The sequence below is a fragment of the Macaca nemestrina genome, chromosome 15, assembly GCF_043159975.1.
Source record: "Macaca nemestrina isolate mMacNem1 chromosome 15, mMacNem.hap1, whole genome shotgun sequence".
Taxonomy (NCBI): Eukaryota; Metazoa; Chordata; class Mammalia; order Primates; family Cercopithecidae; genus Macaca; species Macaca nemestrina.
The window spans coordinates 91,925,428-91,935,428 of NC_092139.1; the positions used below are offsets into that span (position 1 = coordinate 91,925,428).

General features: G+C 46.4%; 2 protein-coding genes and 1 pseudogene across 17 annotated transcripts in view; 2 read left to right on the forward strand and 1 right to left on the reverse strand.

Moving 5' to 3' along the window:
* The window catches only part of LOC139358693 (cadherin EGF LAG seven-pass G-type receptor 1-like), a 42,181-nt gene extending 34,582 nt beyond the window's left edge, over positions 1–7,599 (forward strand). For 11 of the 13 annotated variants that reach the window (XM_071080212.1, XM_071080217.1, XM_071080208.1 and 8 more), the window contains 2 exons: positions 4,804–4,897; positions 7,507–7,599. The gene's annotated coding sequence lies outside the window, so the exon portion shown is untranslated. The remainder of the gene's footprint in view (positions 1–4,803; positions 4,898–7,506) is intronic. The other 2 variants (XM_071080216.1, XM_071080218.1) reach the window with 1 other exon arrangement.
* Positions 1–10,001, reverse strand: part of LOC112429437 (fructosamine-3-kinase-like) — a 598,793-nt gene that overhangs the window by 507,437 nt on the left and 81,355 nt on the right. The window lies entirely within an intron of this gene.
* LOC105464187 (calponin-2 pseudogene) lies at positions 757–3,197 on the forward strand (annotated as a pseudogene).

A 10,001-nucleotide genomic window follows, 5' to 3' on the forward strand; every position in this document is an offset into this window, starting at 1 on the left:
CCAGTGGCCCTGGCTGACATCTAGTCCATGTATGTGTACCAAGGGCACTGGCCCTGAACAGCTCAGTGGCTTCATCCTGCCAGTGAGATACAGATAGGATCTTGCCAATGACATAGAGGTAGAAGATAAAGTCGGATCCAGAGTCAGCCCATGTGTGGAGGTGTCTTAGAGGAGTCATAAAGGTTGACAGTAATGAGAAAGGAGATAGCTGATAAATGCCAATCAGGATGAACCTAGGGGCTCTATAAAATGATCAAACTAAATTGGCTTGAAGATAAACAGTGATATTTAGAGACAATGCTGCTATAAAAAGGTCCACCCACTGGGAAGATACTAACTACTAAATTTTTATGTACCTAATAAAATGAACTCGAAACATATCTATAGAAAGCACAGACTGGGCCGGGTGCGGTGACTCACGCCTGTGATGCCAGCACTTTGGGAGGCTGAGACGGGCGGATTACAAGGTCAGGAGATCAAGACCATCCTGGCTAACAAGGTGAAACCCCATCTCTACTAAAAAAAATACAAAAAAATCAGCCAGGTATGGTGGCAGGTGCCTGTAGTCCCAGTTGCTGGGGAGGCTGAGGCAGGAGAATGGCATGAACCCAGGAGGCGGAGTTTGCAGTGAGCTGAGATTGCACCGCTGCACTCCAGCGTGGGCGACAGAGTGAGACTCCATCTCAAAAAAAAAAAAAAAAAAAAAAAAAAAAAAAACACAGACTGACCTTAAACATTCCAGAGGAATTGCTAAGATTCATAATGAAAAGGTTGTCAATGAAAATTACACATCAGGTTCCTGTCCTGCCTCTGCACCTGCCAGCCATGAGCTCTACACAGTTCAACAAGGGCCCATTGTACAGACCCTCGGCCGAGGTCAAGCAGCATCTCTTATCCAAATTACAACCTGTAGAAGGAGGCAGAGCTCCACAGATGGATGGAGGGACCCACCAGCCTCTGCATCAGCCCTGACTTGCAGAAGGGCCTGAAGGACGGGATTATCTTATGCACACTCATGAACAAGCTTCAGCCGGGCTCAGTCCCCAAGATCAACTGCTCCATGCAGAACTGGCACCAGCTAGAAAACCTCTCCAACTTCTTGAAGGCCATGGTCAGCTACGGATGAATCCTGTGGACCTGTTTGATACCAACAACATGTTTGAGAGTGGAAGCATGACGCAGCTGCAGGTGTCTCTTCTTGCCCTGGTGGGGAAGGCCAAGACCAAAGGGCTGTAGAGTAGGGTGGACATTGGCCTCAAGTACCGAGAGAAGCAGGAGTGGAACTTGGACAATGCCACCATGAACGCCGGCCAGTGTGTCATCAGGCTGCAGATGGGCACCAACGAATGGGCCAGCCAGCTGGGCATGACCGCATACAGCACAAGGCAGCACCTCTACGACCCCAAGAGCCACACCCTGCCCCCCCATGGACCACTCGACCATCAGCCCCCAGATGGGTACAAACAAGTGTGCCAGCCAGGTGGGCATGATGGCTCCCAGGACGTGGTGGCACATCTGTGACACAAAGCTGCGAACCTACTAGTGTGGCAACTTCTCCATGTCCCTGCATATGGGGTACACGCAGGGTGTCAACCAGAACGGCCAGCTCTCCAGCCTGGGCTGGCAGATACACGACCCCCAAGTACTGTCCTCAAGGCACAGTGGCCGACAGGGCTCCCTTGTGTGCTGGCAACTGCCTGGGTCCAGGGGAGGTTCCTGACTATCTTCCTTACCAGGAGGAAGCCGGCTACTGAGGCTACCAGCACATTCTCTCCCCACATCATCTCCCTGTCTGGGTTTTTAAAAATTTTTCTGTGTTTTCATCTTTTTTTTCTTAACCTCTTCAGTGTTGCCAATCAACTAAGCGTCTGTGAGCGGCAGCATGGGGTCAGGTAGCAGGGCTTTTTCTCCTATGCCTTGGTCCTTCGCAGGACTGAGCCACCAGGCTGTGGGGGAAGGGGTCAACGTGGTATCCTGGTATGGAGGGTGAGGGTCCCTGCTGGCACGTGCAGGCTGTGGGCCGAGCTGTGCTGGGGAGAAGCGACCTGGGCTTGGAGGGAACTGGTTCCCAAAGGTTTCCGCGTGCCTCACCTTCTCCCCCTTTTGTCAGCTGATCAGTTTGTGGTTTCTGTACTTGCAAAAGTTTCAGGAAGTATTAACAAAAGAAAAATACATTTTCCCCCCCCAAGGAATGGGGCGGGGACAGTGGAGAGGGTGCTGGGAAATGAGTCCCCTGGGAGAGGGGGCCTGGCCATGAAGCTAAATATCTCAGGCCCCCAAGTGGTTGGATTTCCCTAGGCCCAACAGACCTTGGACCTCAGACCTGCCCTGCGGCCCAGTGGGGAGAGTGAGGCCTGTACAAAGAAGTGGAATTCTGAGTTGTTGGGGCTAAGCCTGATCCCCTCTCCATGCTAACCCCGCCCCACCCCTACTGTGGCCTCAGTAGGTTTTGTTGTTGTTGTTTTTGCCCAGGCTGGAGTGCAGTGGTGCGATCTTGGCTCACTGCACCTCCACCTCCTGGGTTCAAGCGATTCTCCTGCCTCAGTCTCTCAAGTAGCTGGGACTGCAGGTGCTCCACCATAACTGGCTAATTTTTGCATTTTTATTAGAGACAGGGTTTCACCATGTTAGCCAGGCTGGTCTTGAACTCCTGGCCTCAGGTGATCCGCCCACCTCGGTCTCCCCAAGTGCTGTTTATGGGTGTGAGTCATTGCGCCTGGCCCCTCAGTAGGTTTTAAGGAGCCCCTAGCTCTCCCTCTCTGGGCCTGACAAGTTATAATGCTCCATCTCCCCCAGCCACACGCTCTGCCAGGTTCTGCACAGGGACACCCACCCAGGGGCTGTGCTCCATGAAATAATGTGAAATACAACTGTGGACCAAACACACTAAAACCTATATGTAAGAAAAAAAAAAAATTACAGATTGGAACTGGTAGCATGTAATAAAAGCAGAACTTAGAGGTTAATTTAAAAGGAGATAATAAAAAGCAGAAATCAATGAAATAGAAAATAAAGATCCAAGGGAAAATAAACGCATAATTTGTTTTGAAAGAAAAATCTGAGGCCGGGCTCAGTGGCTTGTTCCTGTAATCCCAGCACTGTGGGAGGCCGAGGTGGGCGGATCATGAGGTCAGGAGATTGAGACCATCCTGGCTAACACGGTGAAACCCCTTCTCTACTAAAAATATAAAAAATTAGCCAGACGTGGTGGCAGGCGCCTGTAGTCTGTTACTCAGAAGGCTGAGGCAGGAGAATGGCGTGAACCCATGTGGTGGAGCTTGCAGTGAGCCAAGATCACACCACTGCACTCCAGCCTGGGCGACAGAGTGAGACTCCTTCTCAAAAAAGAAAAAAAGAAAAATCTGAGACTGAAAAAAAAAAACAAAAGCACAAATAAGCCGTGCTCAGGATGAGAAAAGAAGACACACACTGTCTTTTGCAGGGACATGGATGAAGCTGGAAGCTGTTAATCCTCCGCAAGTTAATGCAGAAACAGAAAACCAAACTGCCTGTTTTCACTTAAAAATGGGAGCTGAATGATGAGAACACATGGACACATGGCGGGGAAACAATAGGCACTGGGGCTTGTCATGGGGGGTGGGCGGAGGGAAAGCATCAGGAAGAATATTTAACGGATGCTGAGCTAAATACCTAGGTGGTGGGTTGGTCTGTGCAGCAAACCACTGTGGCACACGTTTATGTGAAAAACCTGCACACAAACCTGCACATAAGCCCCGGAACTTAAAAGTTGAAGAAAACAATCAAAACAAAACATAGTTTCCTTTAATTCTTTGAATATGTTTAAAGCAGGTCATACAGTTTTTTTCTAGTATATGCAGTGTCTGGACTTCCTCAGGGACAGTGTCTATTGGTTGCATTTTTTGTTGTGTAGCAGCCAGTGATGGGGAGCCGAGAACACCCCCAGGTTCAGTGATTCTCTAGGAGGACCCGCCGGACTCAGTGTGTAGTCATACACATTGCTATGATTCATCATAGCAAAAGTATAATAAGCAAAATAACGGGAAAAGGTATATGTGGCAAAGTCCACTTGAAGCTAAGCACAAGCTATCAAGAATCCTGCCCAAGCAAATCACACAGGCACACAACATTTCTCCAACAGTGACTGTGACAGTATGAAGTACTGTCTGCCAGAGAAGCTCATAGAGACTTGAGTGTCCAGGGTTTTGAGTGGGGATTGGTGATTTGGTGTCCTCTTTAAAATCTGTTTGGCATAAACTGTAGTGTGTTTATTTATTTATTTTAGACAGAGTCTTGCTTTGTCGCCCAGGTTGGAGTGCAGTGTGCATGATCTCTGCCCAATGCAACCTCCACCTCCTTGTATCAAGCAATTCTCCTGCCTCAGCCTCCCAAGTAGCTGGGATTACAGTTATGCGCCACCATGCCCAGCTAATTTTTGTATTTTTAATAGAGACGGGGTTTCGCCATGTAGGCCAGGCTGGTCTCAAACTCCTGACCTCAGGTGACCCACCCAACTCGGCCTTCCAAAGTGCTGGGATTACAGGTGTGAGCCACTGCACCCGGCCTCCAGTGTTTCATAAAAGCAGTTTAGGCACACTGAGCCCTTCTTCTCAGAGCATGGTGCACCTGTGCATTTTCTAGATACCCAGAAATGTGTCAGAGCATTTCAAACCCCTATGGGCATCTCATTTCCCAGCTTTTCTTTTTAGCTTTTTAGTCTATTGTTTGCCCCACAGCTGTTATCCACCAGGTCAAGCAGCCACAGAGTTAAACATTTGCCTGCCATTGTATTTTGTTTTCTTAAGGTCTTTCTTTGTTGCCCAGGTTGAGTGCACCCAGCAAGATCATAGCTCGCTGCAGCCTCAAATTCCCGGACTCAGTCATCCTGCCTCAGCCTCCTGATTCACTGGAACTGCAGGTGCATGTCCCCACTCTGGCTAATTTTTTCTTTGCTTTTCTTTTTTTTTTTCCTTTGAGACAGGGTTTTACTTCTGGCACCCGGGCTGGAGTGCAATAGCGGGATCTCAGCTCACTGTAACTTCCACCTCCTGAGTTCAAGTAATTCTCCTGCCTCAGCCTCCCAAGTAGCTAGAACTGTAGGTGCACACCACTGCACCCAGCTAATTTTTGTAATTTTTGTAGAGATGTTATTTCATCACATTGCCCAGGCTGGTCTCCAGCTCCTGACCTCAAGTGATCCACCTGCCTTGGCCTCCCAAAGTGCTGGGATTACTGGCGTGAGCCACTGCACCCAGCCCCTGTCATTGTTTTTCATAATCGTGCCAGATTGAAAAGGCTTTTTGCCTTGGGCAAGCTCCAAGGCAGATCAAATGCAGTCTAGCAAGTCAGGTGTTAGAGAGAACCACCAAACACTTCAATTGTGATAATTCCTGGAAATAAAGCTTTAAGGGAGATCCAGCTCTTCTGCTTCCTCCAGTAGCTGTTGGGTTGCTGGTGTTCACCGTGAATGTGAACTTTAATTTTCTGGGTTACTGTGGAACTGCCAAGCAGGAGACAAGAGAAAGAAAAATTAAACTGCCACGAAACTCACTGCTCTGAGATTGCGCTGGTTTGTTTTTGTTTGTTTTTCTAGAAGGAATATCCTCTGGATTATTACAAGCTTTTAGCTAATTTCCTGAGGTCTAAAAATGTTAATGGGCCAGGCGCAGTGGCTCATGCCTGTGATCCGACCACTTTGGGAGGATTGTTTGAGCCCAAGAGTTCAAAACCAGCCCGGGCAACATAGCAAGACCTCCGCTCTACAAAAATGAAAACTTTAGCCAAGTACAGTGGTGCACACCTGTAGTCCCAGCTATTTAGGAGGCTGAGGTGGGAGGATCACTTTAAGTCCAGAAGTATGAGGTTGCTGTGAGCTATGATTGCATCACAGAACTCTAGCCTGGGCAACAGAGCAAGACCCTTTCTCTTAAAAAAAATGATAATAGTAAAAATCAAAATGGTAATGGTGACCATTTGTTGCCAGTTTTCCCATTTTTTCGTAGAAAGAATTTTTGGAGGTCTTTCATCTGCCCTTTTCTCCAAAGTCATTCACTCAGCTGCATTTTTAGAAAAACCTAGGGCCATAGTACATGACTAGTTATCCCTGGATGTTTGTGATAGTCACAATTCAGCATAAATTATATCTCAGATGAAAACTTTTCTTGCAGTGATACTCATAGCATTCAGTCAAATATATAAAATTAAACCTAAGAACAGGCCAGACGCAGTGGCCCAGGACTGTAATCCCAGCACTTTGGGATGCTGAAGTGGGAGGATCCTTTGAGACCAGGAGTTTGAGGCCACCCCTGGCAACATAGTGAGACCTCATTTCTACAATAATAAAAAATAAATAACTGAATTAGCTGGGTGTGGTGATGCACACTGGCAGTCCCAGCTGTTCTGTCAGCAGAGGTAAGAGGGTTACTTGAGCCTGGGAGCTTGAGGCTACAGTGAGCTGTGGTTCTGCCACTGCACTCCAGCCTGGGAGACAAAGTGAGACCCTCCACCCCGCCTCCCAAAAAGGAAGAGAACCTAATTTTAACGGGAATTTCCCTAAAATGTTATACTGAATACTATGGCCTGGTAACTTCGGTTAATATTGGCAACATTCTATGATTGAATTTACATGTTAGATGGCTCTTTTTCTCCCCAGGCAGGGTCTCGGTCTGTCACCTAGGCTGGAGTGCAGTGGCATGACCATAACCCACTGCAGCCCCTACCTCCTGGGATCCAGTGATGTTCCCACCTCAGCCTCCTGAGTAACTGAGACTACAGGCACACGCCAGCATGCCTGGCTGGACCTTTGCTTTTTTGTATTTTCCCTCCAACTTTTGATTTAAAATATTCTTATATGTAAAAGTTTATAACGCAGAGTTTGGATATTTAATTTACCATGATTCTTGTGCTTACAAATTTATTTAATTCAGCTGGGTGAGGTGACTCACGCCTGTAATCCCAGCACTTTGGGAGGCCAAGGCATTTGGATCACCTGAGGTCAGGAGTTTGAGACCAGCCTGACCAACCTGGTGAAACCCCGTCTCTACTAAAAATACAAAAATTAGCCAGGCATGGTGGTGCACGCCTGTAATCCCAGCTAATTGAGTGGGTGAGGTAGGAGAATCACTTGAACCTGGGGGGGGGGGGTTGCAGTGAGCCAACACTGGGCCATTGCATACCAGCCTGGACTACAAGAGCAAAACTCCATCTCAAAAAAAATGGTTTAATTCATTCTCTAATGAAAGAGAAAGTGATTTTAAAATCAAATGAGTATTTTTGGCCATGTAGAGTTTCTCAAAGAAATTTTTTTGTAGAGATAGCGTCTTCCTCTCTCACACAGGTGGAAGTGCAGGTGGCATCACAGTTCACTATAGCTCAAATTCCTGGGCTCGAGTATCCCTTCTGCCTCAGCCTCTGAAGTAGCTGGGACTACAGGCATATGCCATTACACCTGGTCTTGGTCCTCATAACTAGGCAGCCTGGATTTGAATCCTGACTCCATCCCTCACCAGCTGTCTCTTTGCATCCCAGGTTTCTCATCTACAAAATGAGTGCTGTTATAGTTTGCTGTAAGGATGCATGAAGAAGCGTTAGCACAATGCCCGCACCGAGGAGATGTCTGGTAAGCGTGAATGGGCATTGATGGTGCATCTGTTCAGGCATTTATAGTTCAAGAAACACTCACTCAACATATGCTGCATGATTTTAATCCTTATACCAGCCCCGTAAGAATTTGTTATGAAAATAAAATGAGGCTCAAAGAGGTTATTTCACTTGCCCAAGACTACACAGCTACCCAGTGGCAGAACCAGAACAGAACTGTCTGGTCCTAGGCACCTGTATTTCTGCCACCACTGTTCCTAACAAGCCTGTGTAGGCTGGTAAAAGATGCTTTTTATATTAAAGTACACAGAACAAATATACAGCTCAATAAAATAATTAAAAAGTGAAGGTCCCTTGTAGTTCCAGCCACTCTGGAGGCTGAGGCAGGAGGATTGCTTTAGCCCAGGAGTTGGAGGTTGTAGTGCACAAGGATGGCACCTGTGAGTAGCCACTGCACTGTAGCCTGGGCAACAGAGCAAGACCTTGTCTCTAAAAAGAAAGAAAGAAATACATAGAAAAGAACTTTTGCAGCCAGGCGTGGTGGCTCACGCCTGTAATCCCAGTGCTTTAGGAGGCCAAGGTGGGAGGATCATGAGGTCAGGAGATCGAGACTAGCGTGGCCAACGTGGTAAAACCCTGTCTCTACTAAAAATACAAAAATTAGCTGGACGTGGTAGCACATGCCTGTAATCCTAGCTACTCAGGAAGCTGAGGCAGGAGAAATGCTTGAACCTAGGAAGCAGAGGTTGCTATGAGCTGAAATGGACACTGCACTTCAGCCTGGCGATACAGCAAGACTCTCTCAAAAAATAAGAAAAAAGAAAAAAACTGGACACCTATTTTTCACCATATACAAAAATTAACTCAGATTAAAAATTTAAGACCTCAAAAACTACAATAATCCTGGAAGAAAAACTTCAGAAGTACCATTCTGGACATGGGCTATGGGAAATAATTTATGACTAAGTCTTTAAAAGAAATTGCAACAAAAGTTGACAAGTGGGACCCAATTCAACTAAAGTGCTGCCTGCCACACAGCAAAAGAAACCATCAACAGAGTAAACAGACAACCTACAGAATGGGGGGAATTAGTCACAAACTATGCATCTAACAAAGGTTTAGTATTTCAGATGCTATAAGGAACTTAAGTCAACAGCAAAAAACAACCCCATTTATAAAGGGGCAAATAAACACTTCTCAAAAGAAGACATACATGCAGCCACCAAACATGAAAAAATGCTCATCACTCATCACGAGAGAAATGCAAATCAAAACCACAATGAGATATTATCTCACACCAGTCAGATAGGCTGTTTTTAAAAAGTCAAAAAATAGCAGACACTGGCAAGGATAAGGAGAAAAGGAAATGCTTATACACTGTTGGTGGGAATGTAAGTTAGTTCAGCCACTATGGAAAGCAGTTTGGAGATTTCTCAAAGAACATAAAACAGAACTAACATTCAGCCTGGCAATCCCATTACTGAATATGTATCCAAAAGAAAACAAATCATTCCACCAAAAAGACATATGCACTCGTATGTTTATTGCAACACGAGTCACAATAGCAAAGATATGGGATCAACCTAGGTGCCCCTCAACAGTGGACTGGATAAAAATGTACATATAGACCATGGAATACTATGCAGCTACAAAAGAATGAAATTATGTTTTTTGTGGGAAAATGGCTAGAGCTAGAAGCCATTAGTTGAACTAGTGTAGTAACAGAAAACAAACGCTTCATGTTCTTACAAGTAGGAGCTAAATTCTGAGTACCCATGGACATAAAGATGGTGACAATAGGCATTACAACCGCCAGGAGTGGGAGGGAGGAAGGAAAAGGTTGATAAACTGCTGAATACTATGTTCAGTACCTGGGTGTTGAGATCTTTCATACCCCAAACCTCAGCAGCACACAATATACCCAGGTAACTAACCTGCACATGTACACCCTGAATCTAACATAAAAGCTGAAAAAGAAAAAACAGAATGGAATCTCTGTTTTCAGAATATCAGTTGTGCCCCTCTTCCATTTGAAATTCTCACTATTGGCTATATTTGGGGGTATCCTATTTCCCCATCTCATAGCTTATTTTAAGAAGTACAGAATAGGCCGGGCGCGGTGGCTCAAGCCTGTAATCCCAGCACTTTGGGAGGCCGAGACGGGCGGATCACGAGGTCAGGAGATCGAGACCATCCTGGCTAACACGTGAAACCCCATCTCTACTAAAAGATACAAAAAACTAGCTGGGCGAGGTGGCGGGCACCTGTAGTCCCAGCTACACAGGAGGCTGAGGCAGGAGAATGGCGTAAACCTGGGAGACGGAGTTTGCAGTGAGCTGAGATCCGGCCACTACACTCCAGCCTGGGCAACAGAGCAAGACTCTTGTCTCAAAAAAAAAAAAAAAGTACAGAATAATGTGTGG